Source organism: Acipenser ruthenus, chromosome 37, assembly GCF_902713425.1.
Source record: "Acipenser ruthenus chromosome 37, fAciRut3.2 maternal haplotype, whole genome shotgun sequence".
NCBI lineage: Eukaryota > Metazoa > Chordata > Actinopteri > Acipenseriformes > Acipenseridae > Acipenser > Acipenser ruthenus.
The window spans coordinates 11,188,318-11,198,556 of NC_081225.1; the positions used below are offsets into that span (position 1 = coordinate 11,188,318).

Consider the following 10,239-nt stretch of genomic DNA (forward strand, 5'->3'; position numbering starts at 1 on the left):
GCACGCAGCTCCAGCTGTGGCCCATCAAAAGTGTGACTCTAGGTTAGGGTTAGGGTTAGGGTTAGGGTTAGGGTTAGGTTGAGGTAGGAACTTTGTTTCCCTGAGAACTCCACACTTGGTTGGTTTTTCAGGGAAAGAAAGATGCACTGGCCATCTGGATCTTTTTGGATTTCTTTCTTTGTTTTTTTTGTTTTGGAGCTCCTTTTCTAGTGTAGGTCTATCGTGGAGTTTCTAATGTTCAGGCCTAGCGGGAAAGTTGTTTGTAGTTTGTTGATCCAGTCTTTTTCTCTCCATTTCCTTTCTCCGATTGTCCAGTTCTGGTTCCTCTCCAGCCCTGTAATTTTCAGAGATTCCAAGTTGTGTTGTAGAAAGTGTGCTACTAGAGGTGTTTGTGATTCTTTTTTGTGTTTGATATTATAGATGTGTTGTGTTAGTCTTACTCGGATAGTGTTGCCTGTTTCTCCAATGTAAATGGTTTTGCATGTATCGCATTGTATTGCGTAGATGCAGTTCCTGCTGTTTTGTGTAAAGGTTTGTGGAATGTTGTATGTGATGCCTGTGGATTGGCTCCGGAGGGAGGAAAGTTGCTTGAAGTGTCGTGATGCTTTTGTTGGTTTGCGATTAAGTGAAGGCAGTTTACTGGACACTAAATAGTTGGTCAAGTTTTTGTTTTTTCTGTAGGCTGAGATGATCTTGTGTCCTGTAAGAAGGTTGGTGTCTTGTAATTTGTTGGTTAGGTTTTGTTTTATCTGTGAATTAGCTGCCACACTAAAATGTGAGTAGGTAGTTATGAGTGGAATAATCTTTTTGTTGTCTCTAGGCTTTTGTTCTAAGAAGGTTTTCCTTATTCCTCTGAGGAAGGAACGGGAGTACCCCCTTTGTCTGAGTGCTGTGAATAAAACTTTGGTAGCTGCCTGGAAGTCAGTATGTTGTGTGCAAATTCTGTGGAATCTGAGTAGTTGTGATTTTATTAAACCTCTAAACGTGTGTTTAGGGTGATAGCTGGTTTTGTGTAGTAGAGTGTGTGTGTCAGTTTCTTTAAAATATACTTTTGTGTCTAGTTGGTGTGTTTGTGAAAAATGTGGTCCTTTGTAAGTGGTGGTGTCTAAAAAGTTTACTTTGCTGTTATGTGTGGTGTATTTTACCTTGATGGACTGGTGGTGTGTGTTAAGTAACGAGATGAAATGTGTAAATTCCTCCATGCTATGTGTCCAAGTGCCCCAAATGTCATCTAGGTACCTGAAATAGTGAGTTGGTCTGTGTGGGCATCTGGGGAGGATTGTTTCTTCCCAATCGGCCATGTAGATGTTAGCATATGATGGAGCAAAGCGTTTCCCCATCGCTGTTCCTTTGGTTTGGAGGTAGAATTGGTTGTCGAATTCAAAGTCGTTTTTCCTTAAGCTGATTTCCAGGAGTTTGATCAGTTCCTCGTCTGGTCTGGTTGGATCCGGATTTAGATTTAGACATTTCCTGATAGCTGCAATGCCTGTGTTGGTCTCTATGTTTGTGTACAAGCTGTCTATATCTATTGTGAAGAGAAAAGCTGTTTCTGGTAGTTTGAGTGTTTTAATTTTGTCTATGAAGTCATATGTGTCTTTAAGGTAGCTAGTGTGTTTGGTGGATAGGGGGTTTAAAAAGTGGTCTATGTATTCTGCAATTCTATATGATTCACTGTTGCAATCCGATACTATCGGTCTGCCTGGTGGTATGGTGTGTGGGATAGTCCATGTGTCTGGTGATTTGTGTATTTTTGGTAGCATGTAAAAAATGCGTGCTCTGGGTGTGTCTGCCCCCTTGAGATAGTGTGCCTGTTTTCTAGTAATTATTTTGTGGTCTGTTAGTGTTTGTATTATTCTGTTAATTTCCTGAGCAGAATCAAGATAAATTGGTGCATCTAATTTCCTGTAGTGTTCTTGATTATTTAGTTGTCTGTTGGCTTCAAAGATGTAGTCTTCTCTATCCATTATTACTATTGAACTTCCCTTGTCTGCTGGTTTGAAAATGATGTCGGTATGTTTTTGTAATTCCTTAAGTGCAATCCTTTCTGGTGCTGTTAGGTTGTCTTCTGTTCTGTAGTTACCTGGGTTCAGGCTGTGTATTGTTTTTAGATCTTCAAGAATAATCTCTGTGATTTCCTGGGGAACTTGGTTGTTATTTGGTTCCCAGTTGGATTTGGGTAGGAAGGGTATGTGATTTGAGTCTCCTTCCTCTTCAAAGAAGGTTGTGATTTTTAGCCTCCTATGGTAGTCTTGTGTTTCTGCTCGCAGTGTCTGCTTCTGTTTTGCTTCAGTTTGCGGTGTGGGTATGAAGGAGAGGCCTTTGCTCAAAAGGCTGTTTTGACTCTCTGTTGGTGTGAAGTATTTACATAGATTGACTATGTTGGATGCCCCCTCCCTGGAGATATTTGGGCTTGTGGGGTCTCCTAGTTTAAATGCTGGCACCAGTGCTGGAGCATATCTTTGGCTGTGTTGGTTGTCCAGTGGATGTTGTCTCCGCCTACTTGAAATTTCTCAGTTGGTAATAGCGGTATGTGTGGTAGGTTGGCTGAGATGAATCCGTTTAGTTCTTCCAAGTTCCGTTGGGCCTGCATGTCTAGTGCTCGTGAGAAGTTCACCAGTGGCACTTTGATTTCTGCAGTTGGGAAGGTTGTCTTTGCTGACCTGTACATCCTTTGTAGGTTTTTGATAGCTGTCTCTTTGACTTTCTGGTCCTTGTTGTTGATTCCGAATGATAGGATCACTTTGGTCACTCCTCTATCTGTTTTGGCTTTGTCCAGAAGGTTGGTGTCTCCCCTGCAGTGCAGCGTGCTTTAAATGAACAAGCATGCCCTGTGAATGCCAGCGGTGTCTCCCCTGCAGTGCAGCGTGCGTACAGACAGTGGCATCACAGTACAGTAGATCACTCACATTACAAGACAAATCCACAAACAGCAGCCTTCAGAGAGTCCCTCCACTGCGATGACTTTGTTATTTCACATGCAGACACGGTGCTGTCTCCCATACCTGCTCACAACGGCAAAACCAAAACCACATGAAAAGGATACTTCTCTCATCAGGCCCCATATTCAAAGTGTCACTTCATCACCTAAAATAAAAAAAAAAATTAAGCAATCTATAAATCCTTTCAGCCTAGTTGGACATTATATACAACTTTACCTGTCCCACAAGTGTCCCCCAAAAAATACATAGCATGCACCCCAAGTTGAAAGAGGCAGCATTAATCCTTACAATAGTTGCAGGGAAGAACAACTTCTGCGTTAATTAACTGCATTGAAATCAAGACAATCACGGATATAAAGAATCATTAAATACAATCACAAGTGTTACTAACTACCTTAACAAACAGTTACTCCGGGTTCAAATACAGTCAGCACTCTTTATTGCCATTCAATATTATTTTGAAAATATCACTTGCCAAAAGAGACGACATGTGGCACTGTAATACAGAACATACTTTTAAATCCGGTGTGCATTGTAGCAGTGTGTGTGTGTGTGTATATATATAGTAGTGTGTGTGTTTATTGTGTTCAGGTTACCTTGTGTAGCTGCTCCACACTCTCACTGTGTGTGTGTGTGTGTGTGTGTGTGTGTGTGTGTGTGTGTGTGTGTGTGTGTGTGTGCGCGCGCGTTTGTATATAGCAGTGTCTGTGTTTATTGTGTTCAATTTACCTTGTGTAGCTGCTGCAGACTCTCACTCTGTGTGTGTGTGTGTGTGTGTAAATATAGTAGTGTGTGTGTTTATTGTGTTCAGGTTACCTTGTGTAGCTGCTGCAGACTCTCACTGTGTGTGTGTGTGTGTGTGTGTGTACATAGCAGTGTCTGTGTTTATTGTGTTCAATTTACCTTGTGTAGCTGCTGCAGACTCTCACTGTGTGTGTGTGTGTGTATATAGCAGTGTCTGTGTTTATTGTGTTCAATTTACCTTGTGTAGCTGCTCCAGACTCTCACTCTGTGTGTGTGTGTGTGTAAATATAGCAGTGTCTGTGTTTATTGTGTTCAATTTACCTTGTGTAGCTGCTGCAGACTCTCACTGTGTGTGTGTGTGTCTGTGTGTGTGTAAATATAACAGTGTGTGTGTTTATTGTGTTCAGGTTACCTTGTGTAGCTGCTCCAGACTCTCACTCTGTGTGTGTGTGTGTGTGTGTGTAAATATAGTAGTGTGTGTGTTTATTGCGTTCAGGTTACCATGTGTAGCTGCTGCAGACTCTCACTGTGTGTGTGTGTGTGTATATAGCAGTGTGTGTGTTTATTGTGTTCAGGTTACCTTGTGTAGCTGCTCCAGACTCTCACTCTGTGTGTGTGTGTGTGTGTGTATAAATATAGTAGTGTGTGTGTTTATTGTGTTCAGGATACCTTGTGTAGCTGCTGCAGACTCTCACTGTGTGTGTGTGTGTGTGTGTGTTTGTATATAGCAGTGTCTGTGTTTATTGTGTTCAGGTTACCTTGTGTAGCTGCTGCAGACTCTCACTGTGTGTGTGTGTGTGTGTGTTTATTGTGTTCAGATTACCTTGTGTAGCTGCTCCAGACTCTCACTCTGTGTGTGTGTGTGTGTGTGTGTGTGTAAATATAACAGTGTGTGTGTTTATTGTGTTCAGGTTACCTTGTGTAGCTGCTGCAGACTCTCACTGTGTGTGTGTGTGTGTGTGTGTGTGTGTGTTGTGTTCAGATTACCTTGTGTAGCTGCTCCAGACTCTCACTGCGTCGGCAGGGCTGAAGTGTTTGTTTAGAAGAGCAGGCAGGCTGTGCCACACTGACCCGGGGTGAGGCGAGGAGTGAGAGGAGGGGTGAGGCGAGGGGTGAGAGGAGGGGCGAGGCGAGGGGTGAGAGGAGGGGTGAGCTGTGCTGTGCTGTGCTGTGCTGTGCTGTTCAGCCTACCTGCCAGCGCCTTGCCTTTGTAGAGGAGTCCCTGTTGATTGACAGGTATGTTGAGCCTGTCAGAGACCAGACTCCAGACTGTGGAGACCTTCTCATCCTCACAGACCTGTCAAGAGACAAGAACACACAGACACACAGTGAGGGGATGAGCATTAAACACTGAAACTACATCTTCATCCTCACAGGACAGGCGAGAGACAAGAACACACACAGACACACAGTGAGGGGATGAGCATTAAACACTGAAACTACATCTTCATCAGTACGCAAGCCTTGAGTGAAGCGACATCCCTCATCTGCCACCATGCAAATGCACTTAGTGTCATTTCAAACGGGATTGAGATTATTATGCTCAAGAGCTAAAAGGCAATAACAACGTACGCTTAGAAATAATAAAACAATGTTTTTAAGAAAGCCCTCAGGACACGTGACGACATCCCCTCCTTGACAACGTCCTGTCCTCCTGTAGGAAGTGTCTCTTTACCTCAGCAATACCTGAGCTGGGAAGGTACACATTTTAAAGGGCCTTGATTTCCAGCAATGCAGTTCAACCCACTCTGTGATGTTTTATGTTCTGTTATCAAACAACCGCTGACTTGCCCAATCGTAGAAAGTAGAAGTAGAAAATGTGGTTTGTCTTACCAAACACACACAATGCGAACAGTCAGTCAATATGTAGCGGTATTGTGAAGCGGGATGTGGGGCTGCTCAATGCCTTGCTCACTGGGTGTGCTTCTATTCTTTTAAACAAAGTAAGGAGAGGAGAGGAGAGGGGGAGGAGAGAGACACAGAGTCACAACTACACGCTGCTCTACACCTGCATTTCAGAGTGTGTGTGCTGCAGCTGTGATTGTGTGTGCGTCTCGGTGTCACTGTACAGCTGTGTCTGTGTGTGTCTGTATAACATTGTACATCTGCTGCAGCTAGGATTGTGTGTGTAGCCGTGTTTATTGTGTTCAATTTACCTTGTGTAGCTGCTCCAGCCTCTCACTGTGTGTGTGTTTGTGTGTGTCTGTGTGTGTGTGTGTGTTTGTGTTCAGGTTACCTTGTGTTGCTGCTCCAGACTCTCACTGCGTCGGCAGGGCTGAAGTGTTTGTTCAGAAGAGCAGGCAGGCTGTGCCACACTGACCCGGGGTGAGGCGAGGAGTGAGAGGAGGGATGAGGCGAGGGGTGAGAGGAGGGGTGAGCTGTGCTGTGCTGTGCTGTTCAGCCTACCTGCCAGCGCCTTGCCTTTGTAGAGGAGTCCCTGTTGATTGACAGGTATGTTGAGCCTGTCAGAGACCAGACTCCAGACTGTGGAGACCTTCTCATCCTCACAGACCTGTCAAGAGACAAGAACACACAGACACACAGTGAGGGGATGAGCATTAAACACTGAAACTACATCTTCATCCTCACCGGACAGGCGAGAGACAAGAACACACACACACACACAGACACACTGACACACACACACACACACTGACACACACACACACACACACACAGTATCAGAGCAATCTAGCGAGTATTGTCAAGAGCAAAAACACACTTTCATAAAAACTGCTGCTTTTGTATTATTATGGTCTGTATGTGTGGCATGCTATAGAAATGTATTGTGTTTTTTTCTTTTTTTGTGCTCTGTACTGTACAGTGCTTTGTGAAACGCTTGGACAAAAATCGCTATATAAATGCAATAAAAAATAAATAAATAAATAAATAAATACACTGGAAGTGCTTCACATTGTCACAGAGCAGTATTATGAATTTTCTCTTGGTCTACAGACATAATATTGTCTGAGAATTATTTCTCAGTCTCACAGATGAAGCGACATTTAATACAAGTGCAGAAAAAAATGTGTCAATTTAAACACAATAGCAACACTGAGGTGAAGAGACAAGCCCAACACATTTCTCTTAGAGGTAGTCGAGCAAAGCAAGAGGCGAGGACGGACACATCTGCTGGAAACGCATGGATTTGAATTTGTTACCAGGTTCAGTATTCCCCTCACGTGTGCAGGAGTGACGGCAGGCAGAAGAACGCTGTGTGTTGTGTGTGGAGAGAGTTCGGGTGCGTTCACGACACGCAGCCTTCCGTCATTCTGCGCAGAATCCGCACAGAATCGGAGCAAGTAGCCAAGGAATTTTCCGAATCTTTGCAGAATCTGCGCAGACTTAGCGAAGTCTGCCTCTCGTGAACGCACCCCCTGTAGTCTGAAATCGTGGGTCACGTGATTACGAGGCACACACTGACAAACCCCACACATTGTGTGTTTTCAGTTTATATCTTGTTAAAACAGAAAACTATATTAATTAAAACAATAAACTCCACACAAATTCATAAACAACACAGTGAATTCTAATCAGAAATTACAGTTTAAGTGACTAATGTAATGCAACCACCATGGATCCCAAAATGATAGATACAGATTGGCCAACAATCAATGCTGCAGGGAAACAAGAACAACAATATAATAAACAGCGACGTCACTCCTTCAGAACTCGTGTGCAGCGAACTCCCAACAATAAAAAGAAATTAACACACACCCGGTGACATTAAAACCATGAAGAGGCAACAACCTCGTGTGTGCACAATAAAGCATTAGCAGGGGCAATCAGATAAATCATCCATAGCAAAAAACAACACAGCAACATTAATTTGCGGTCCATTGTCGGACTGGGTCCGACATTGCAATTATTCCTCACAGGTCCTTTGTCGGACTGGGTCCGACATCATTATAGCAACGCAATAAACGCGTGTTTAGTCGTTTTTTCTCCGGAAAAAGCCGAGACAACCATTCAATTGCCGAGTGGGAGCGACAGGAGCCGAAACAAGTCGAGAAAAAAAAAAAAAGGCGTATCTCATGAATAGTCATATATGGTATCAGGTATCAGATAACGGGGCGTTCATAGTAAACAAGCTGGCTGAGTGCGTCAGCGCACAGAGACTATCATGGACATTTGTAGAGATTTTTTCAGATGTTATAGTAATAAAATAATGACTTGGATCGCATTATTGAGGAGTTTGGTGACAAAACGAGTGATCCAGAGATGATCGATCGGTATGTACGACTATTATTATTACTATTATTATTATTATTATTATTATTATTATTATTATTATTATGATTATTATTATTATTTATTTCTTACATAGGTAAACGCTATAGCAAACGAAAGGGTGGGGCGGGGCTGGAGATTCCTAGTGAGTGCTTTGTTGATATGCAGGGCCATTTAAACCCGTTTGACTGAAAAAAAATACTTTTAAACAGCGCGTCTAAAATGAACTGCGCGTGTGAAAACCTGACGTGCCTGTTGCGCACTTAATAAATGGACTGCAAAGGGTTAAAACAAACACAGAAAACGGAGGCTGGCGCGCTTTCGATTATGACAAACAAAAAGGATGAGATGAAGCCGTACAGCCAAAAAACAAGCCCCTTAAACAGGTATAAATAACAATACGGTTTTGTTTTACCTGAGGAGAATCCTATTGCGATGTGAAACTCCAGGCAAGCATGGGGGCGGACATTCTGTGAAGCGCGCATGCTGACGTAGGCTTTGTTATGACCGTGAACGCGCCTGATAGAAGTCTGTGGGGACCCTGGTTTCACTGCTCGTGCTGTGCCCTGTAGCTCAATATGCAGGGGTTATTTTTTTTATATAAAAAAGCCGTTTTGTGGCTTTCCAAAGACGTATCATGCGTCTGGATCGGATGTTCGTAGACAAAATGATAATTGTTTACATTTGGTCAAATACAAGATTGCATGCAGTTTCCGAACATCTCCCCCTGGTGGTTAATTGCGGTATTTACGGCAGAATAATTCAATGGGTTTCTCCATATCCCATATATTTTCATATTACCCATAATTCAATTTGTGACACTTAACTGGAAAGGTACATATATTTAAATTAAATATATATTTTTAATAATTAAAATTGTATAAAACATTGAACATATATTATCCACAAACGCCGTTTTGGTAACAATATAATATTTGAACTTATTTTAATATATAAATTAATGAGTAATAACCCTAAATTGAATTTTACGCAGTTATACGAATTATAAATAGCTATTGGAATGATGTAATTAGCATATATCCCAATTATCCTGAATTGTAAAATTACTGATTTGTGAGGAATAAATCAAAAGTTATGTGTAATATATATATATAGATCTATATTTTTTTATTTTAAAGAATTAAATTGTATAAAACATTAACCATGTAATCCTCAATGACCACTTTGGTGACAATATAATATTTTTTATCATTTTAAGATAGAAATATACTGTAATAAAACCAAACCACAAATAGACTTTGGACTAATTATATGAGTTATAAATAACAATTGAACTCTTTATATATTATATAGCAAGAGCTGTGTGGCTTGAGCTAGTGGATTGTGCTTGGTATGAGTGAAGTGGCTGAGATGAACGTGTGTGAGTAAATAAAGTGCTGAGAAAGAAGGCTGGTTGGAGAGAGAGAGAGAGATGGGAGCCCCCCAGGAAAGGAAAGTGGGGGGGTGGAGAGATGGGAGGAACAGAGAGGGACAATGGGGAGGGGCGCGGAGGATGAAGAGAGGCAAAGACGAGCCACGCGCGTCAAAAAGTCCAGCGCGCGCTGGACTTTTTGACGCGCGTGGCTCGTCTTTGCCTCTCTTCATCCTCCGCGCCCCTCCCCATTGGACATAGACCACCCCCCCCCCCCCGACCACTGACTCTTGACCCATGACCATTCACTTATGAGCCCTTCAACCTTTTAGGATATACATTTTATTTTCTTTTATATATTTTAACCCTTTAGACCCCTGAATAATTAAAGAACCCTTTTGGAGATTCCTTGAAATTTTGGCAAAAAACAGATTTCACTTGACTTATTGAAATAACTGTCTTGGAAATTCTATTGAAAGGAAGAGAGACTGTAGATTCTCAAACAGCAAGCTTTATTAAGATTTGCAAACCTGGAGCCTGTCACAACACTCAGTGCAGAGTCAGTTTGAGAACAAGCCCACATAACACTGCCAAACTTGTGACAGTTGGGCATGTAGCAACTTGAGCAAAACTCTTGCATACAGAGGAGACAGAGACCATATTTTTAGTAGAACAGACAGTCAAAAGGGTGGCTCAGAATTATCTTCATGACTCATAACTTCTACTTTTGCAATTGGTTGCCACATTGTAACGGTTTGAAACTAAAAGCTTCAGCCAACAGCGAATAAAACCAAAAAAAACGAGGGTCCTCAATTAACAAATTTAATGCCACACACACCAGTAAACTACACACAAGTGAATTGCAAATGATTTAAGACAAGCCCACAAATAGTAGAGGGTAAAGCAACAAACAATTTTAAAGTCAGGCAAGGAAATAAAGATATGAAATAGCCA

General features: G+C 42.1%; 1 long non-coding RNA gene across 1 annotated transcript; it reads right to left on the bottom strand.

Moving 5' to 3' along the window:
• Positions 1–1,140: 1,140 nt before the first annotated feature.
• On the bottom strand, positions 1,141–9,397 carry LOC131706845 (uncharacterized). The gene is made up of 3 exons (XR_009310839.1): positions 8,329–9,397; positions 4,671–6,195; positions 1,141–3,084 (listed from the first exon to the last, which is right to left on the bottom strand). It is a non-coding gene; the product is annotated as an uncharacterized LOC131706845 (long non-coding RNA).
• Between the last annotated feature and the right edge of the window lie 842 nt (positions 9,398–10,239).